The sequence below is a fragment of the Panthera uncia genome, chromosome E1 (assembly GCF_023721935.1).
Source record: "Panthera uncia isolate 11264 chromosome E1, Puncia_PCG_1.0, whole genome shotgun sequence".
NCBI lineage: Eukaryota > Metazoa > Chordata > Mammalia > Carnivora > Felidae > Panthera > Panthera uncia.
This window is the reverse complement of record NC_064814.1, coordinates 21,392,244-21,398,526: the sequence shown is the minus strand read 5'-3', so window position 1 is coordinate 21,398,526 and position 6,283 is coordinate 21,392,244.

Here is a 6,283-nt window from a genome sequence, read left to right as displayed (position 1 = left end):
GCTTCTTTTGAAAGTGGGAACTCAAGTTACCAGCGTCCTGCCCTTATTGGGTTACTGTTGTCATAGTCTACATGGGAGACTCCTCTCATATGATTGTAATTACCAACATAACCAAGCTATTAGAGTATGGCATCAGGGCCTGCCTGTCACAGTGCCTAAGGTGATTTATCTTGAAAAGGAGACAGAGGGCTGCAGATGAATGAACCATAGGAAACTGATTTGTGCAACGTATTCAGCACGGCAACATGGTCTCAAATCCGCTCATTTGGCCCAGCTCAGGTATCAGTAACTGGAGAAGAGCAGAGAACGGCAATCAGTTGAAATTACTCCTGTCTGATCAGTTCTAAGCTTGTGACAGGTGACGTGCTGCACAGTTAGTTCCTAGGGAAGAGGAGACAAGAAATAGAAATGTGGCGGTGGGAAGAGCCAACTGAAACTCCCAAATGTAAGTCGAAATTATTTGAGTATAAAGGAAAAGCATAAGGAAACAGCATATGGGGTGCCTGGGTGGCTTAGTCTGTTAAGCTTCCAACTCTGGCCCAGGTCGTGATCTCATGGTTTGTGAGTTTGAGTCCCATGTCGGGCTCTGTGCTGACAGCTCAAGACCCTGGAGCCTGCTTCGGATTCTGTGTCTCCTTCTCTCTCTGCCCCTCTCCCGCTCATGCTCTGTCTCTCAAAAATAAATAAACATTATAAAAAAGAAAAGAAATAGCATATAACTGTTGCAGAAAATATATCCAGGACTTCTCATCGTTTCTACTCCAGCAAGTTTTTATTATTTTTTATTTGTTTAACTAGACATAGATGCTGTTGTTAATTGCTACTTTCCTTACACTCAGCTTCAGGTGGATACTGCTAACACGCAGGCTCTTCTGAGCTCTGTTTTGGATACTGTGATTATCTTGAATGACTTGCTTGAATAAACTACCTGAAATCTGGTGATGATCCACCTACTGGCTGGTCTCCTGGCACTTTGCCACTTGTCCAGATAGAGTGTGGATTTTCTATTCTTTTTCCGTTACTATGTTTGAGGTGCTTGCCTCTCTTTCAACTAGGTTCATCCCATAGCCAAGCTAACTCCTCAGTGCAAGTCCATTATTGGTTTTCTGTACTTCCATTTGGACCCATGAAAGGGAAATCCCAGCATGACTGGGGAACACAGTGTGGGTGCCTGCAGCATAGCCAGTGCTCTGCATATATCAGGAAGACAATGTGTTAATGAATTGACTTGGCAAAGTCAAATCACTGAGTCATCTGAACACACAGACCAGGTAGTGCTAGGAGAGCACCAAACTCCATGCATCACGCTATAATGGAAAGCAGATTGCTACCAGTTCCCTCAAATTAGTCAGGGATGGACAAAATAATACTACGAATTGCAAAATGATTCTACTAATAACCATTTCCCAGCATGCCTCTGTGAAGAAAAAAGTATATAGAGGAAACCAGGTATTTGACGTCTGGGGTATGTGATTATGTTAGGCGGTTCTGACTCATTCTGCTTGATATGTTGACTGAACTTTCCCATCATTCAATTGGTTATCCTAGAAAAACATTTTAAATAGATACGTGTGTGTGTGTATGTGTGTGTGTGTATATATATATATACACACACACATATATATACACATATATATACACATATATACACATATATATACACATACACACACACATATATATGTATATATATGTATATATATGTATGTACATAGAATATAAATATAAGATATAAATATATCTTATATATACGTATATATGTACATACATATATATGTAAGATATAAAAATAAAACTCTTGGGGGGATGATTTCTGAAATAAAATAAATGGCAATTTCTGGGTCATTTCATTGCATCTCATCAACGAGTTGACACTTGTTTCAGAGGTTATCATTATGAGATGGTAGGAACTAACAAGGTATGGGAAATACTAAATGATTATTAAATCACATTAAATTTGATTGTACATTGTTGAAGAGAAGACACAACTTGGTTCTATAGTCTGAAAAACACTGGTCTTAAAATTGAGAGATCTAACTTGTGGTCTCAACTTTGCCACTTACTAATCTGTGACCTTGAGATGTCACTTAACTTCCCTTAGGCTCAGTTTTTTCTTCTACAAAATTAAGATGACTAAAAGTCAAACCTAAGGTTCTTTCCAGCTTAGAAATTCCATGATTCTTGGATAATTTTTGTCATATTCGTGTATCTATCTATACATACATATATACTTTAAAGGTGTATTTATGTTTGAAAGAGAGAGGGAGCACAAGCAGGGGACGGACAGAGAGAGAGGGAAACAGAGAATCCAAAGCAGGCTCTGTGCTGCCAGTGGAGAGCCCGATGTGGGGCTCAAACTCATGAAACTTGAGATCATGACCTGAGCCAAATCAGATGCTTAACCAACTGAGCCACCGAGGCACCCCATCACATGCCTATATTTTAACTGCAATTTTCTGTTCTATGAGAATAAGCTAGAACTTTAGATACATCCTCCTTTGCTCTTTCTAACATACAACCCAACTATCATATGGTTTTTAATTTACTGATTTGAATGAAATAAGCCGAAGTATTTCACCTTAAAGGTGACTGTATAATACGTAATTCTGGTATATTCAGTAATGGTGCTGGCTTATGACATGCTAATCAGTCCTATCTCTAAAAATGGAGCTACAAATACATACACTGTAATTCAGGCATAGAATTTTCCTCTACAACAAATAGTGTGGTTTCTTGATGAAGTGAATTAGAAATGTCTTGTGTTTGTGTACAAATGGTTTCGAGCAGAGTACACAATCTATACGTGGAGGCTGTGCCCTTCATTTGTCCCATGGGATGCTGATTAGTGGTATTATTAGGAGCTATGGAAAAAATGTGGGCTCTTCTTAAATATGAAGCAGGATCCTGTCATAGAAACACATCCATTCTGGCACCTGGCTCCTAGTAATTTTTGTTCCTGATCCTTTAGTATTTGTTGGTTTGGTCAGGGGACAAAGGAAAGTTGTTCCATAACAACCAGATGGAAAACCATAAGCTCAGTGAAACCCAAGAATTGTTTGAACTCATGCCACAGGCAGCAGCAAGGTAACCGTGCCAAAATGGGTCAAAATTCCCCAAACCACAGAAGGGTCAACCGTGTGCTGCAGGGGGGTCAAAATATACATCATATTGTCACCCATCCAACTTTGAAAAGGCAGCACCTGTCATGTATGGGGAAGGAATCGGTCACTAGACTATAGAGTCACAGGAAGTGACTATTCTTCTCTCTTATTGGTCAAACAGGGAGCCCTTCTTTAGGGAGCAGAATTCTCCTCTTCAGAGCTAATTCTCACAATTACACTAATTCCATGCTAATGGCACTACTTCTAATAATGAGAACTCGCACGTTAAGCCTAGCTAACCAAGGAAAACAATAACCTATCCCGCCACGGTTCTTCTAGTCTTCACCTCAGTTAGAGAACCATTGATGAATCATGAATCCTTCCTTATACATTTGAATTGCACTTGCTCTAGGAATTTTCTGAGGAAGAGCTTATATCGTGACAAAGGAATAGAAAAAGAGGTTTGTTCTGCATGTCCTGATTTTTCCCCAGAATAGATACAAATCCATGACTGCCATCTAGTTAAAAGAGAATCAATGCAGGGAGAAAAAAAAAAAAAACTCACCAGGAAACAACCATTTTGATCTATTTCTAGCAGCTTTCTCCTATGTGGCATTTACTAAAGGTCAGGCACTATGTTAGGCACTTCAAGTATGTTATCTCATTTAATCCTTACAACCTCATGAGTCAACACGAAATTATCGCTCCTATTTTACAAATAAAAATTTGAGCCTGGAAAAAGTTGACTTCAAAGTCACATGGCTGGTGAGGGTCCCGGGTTCTCTTCATCACTGGCCTTTTTCCTGACATGTGCTTTTGCACATGGTCCTTGGGGCAGAGGCAAACCTGTCCGTCTCTTTCATCTAAAGGAGAAATTTCCCCTTGAATTACAACAGGTTTCTTCTGGGTATTCTACAAAAAGGAAAATGCACGTTGGGAGAGCCCAGCCATAATAGGATGTTGCAATTCCCTTGAAAGTAAATAGGAAGTAGCATATGCCAAACCTTTTCAGCACACATCTTCACCAAGAGTGGGCTAATATGTTGTTAGTCACTTTTCTTCCTTGAACTCTTGCAACTTCATTAAAAAATATCTGTCTTCCTCTGACTGTGAGAATAGGGCTTACATTGTCACAGAAGTGATTTTCAAGGTCGTCATGAGAAAACACCACGCTCCCTCAAACCAGGCACACTACTGGAGGTCAGATGGGGCACTTCATTCATTTCCTGAAATTACTTAAGCCCTTGAAACTGATACTGATCTGCAAGTTCTTGGATGTTCTAAACATCCAAACCACAATGGATTATGGAAAGAGAAGGTCTCAAACTGGTTCTATGGCATTACCCTAGTAGGATTTTCATTTCCTATTATAAATTTTTTTAATGTTTATTTATTTTTGAGAGATACAAAGACAGAGTGTGAACGGGGGTGGGGCAGAGAGAGAGGGAGACACAGAATCCGAAGCAGGCTCCAGGCTCTAAGCTGTCGGCACAGAGCTGTACACGGGGCTTGAACCCATCAACCGTGAGCTCATGACCTGAGATGAAGTCGGACGCCCACCCGACTGAGCCACCCAGGCGCCCCATTCATCTATTATAATGAGCAAGTTGAAATTCAAGAATTTGACAAAATCTCAGTGAAGACAAAGAATTGTAAAGCTGAACAGGATATGATGATCCTCACTTTAAAATCTACAGGAGATACCCAGCTTCATTCATTCCTTAACTATACGTTAATGTTCAACAATCCTTTTTAGTGACTTCCCCTAGAGGTTCACTTCCATTCAAAGGATATCTGCTCCACATTTTAAATCTCACTAAAATGTTTCCTTTAACTTTCTTTTTTCCAAGGTATGCCTTTTCACGTTATTATAATCATGGGTAAAATGATGACATTTTGTGGAAAAAATCAGGGTATATGGTCCAGTGGAATATGTTTCTGATTTACGAGTTTATTTACAAATAAACACAATTTGATTATCCTTTTAATGAATTGCTTTTATTGAAAAGCATATAAAGGCACCCAAGCAGACTGCCATAGAAAACCTGATTTGCGTGGTCACTTTTCCTAATCATTAAACAAAAATAACAGCCACCACCATGAAAACCCTTAAAGACTTAGCAACGTGAATATTGCAACAGTAAAAAATAAATCAACAGACATTTTTAAATAAATAAGTAAACAAATAAAGTAACTTATTATCATCTTGAAAGTAAGGCACACATTTGGCATTTACATTACAAGTCAAAGTAATTATTTAAGTTAAATAAGCACTGATTTTTATCATTACCCATTAGTTATAATACTTTGAAACCCACACATCAAGGTTGTTTTAAAAATACAAAGGACTCTCCTATACGAACCCATTAAAACACACAAGAGCCACTTGGAAATTATTGATGAAAGAGCAGACCTAGGCTGGCTGACTAGTGACTATGTCCCCAACGTGGCCGCAGAAAGAAGTTCCTGCTCAAACCTCAGAACACGCCTCTTCCCCTTAAGTAACTTACCGATTGATGCATTCTTCGGAAGTCTGAGGTGGGAGGAAGGGGAGTGTGAGAGGCGTGGAAAGTGTGAGTAGAAGAGGGAGGGCTTCTCTCAGGTAGGGGCCAGAGGCAGGAGCCCTCAACCCTGTCCAGGCTTAGAATGACCTGGGAGCATTTTACCCCTCCCCAAACCAATTAATCAGAGTCTCTGGGGACGGTGTTTGATGCTAGGTATTTATATAGCACAGCAAGGCTGACAGCCAATGGTTCATAGGTGACCAGTGAGAAACGTTCTGTATACACTGAGGCCAAACATGTTCGAGATCCTCAGACACAGTGGTTCTTAAACTCAGGTCCATCAGAATATCTTGGAAGACTTGTTCAAACACAGATTGCTGAGCCCCACCCCCAGAGTTTCTGATTCAGTAGGTCTGTGACCACCAGGCCCAACATTTGAATTTTTAACAAGTTCCAGGTGAGGCTGATAATTGCTGATCTGGGACCACACTTTGGCAGCCAATCGGCTGAGTCCACCACCCTTCCCCAGCCAATCGGCTAAGGCCATGATCCCTATAAAACCTTTGTGCTTTTGAAACTCGCTCTCGCTCTCTCCCTCTCCCTCTCTCCCTCTCTCCCTCTCTCCCTCTCCCTCCCTCTCCCTCCCTCTCCCTCCCTCTCCCTCCCTCTCCCTCCCTC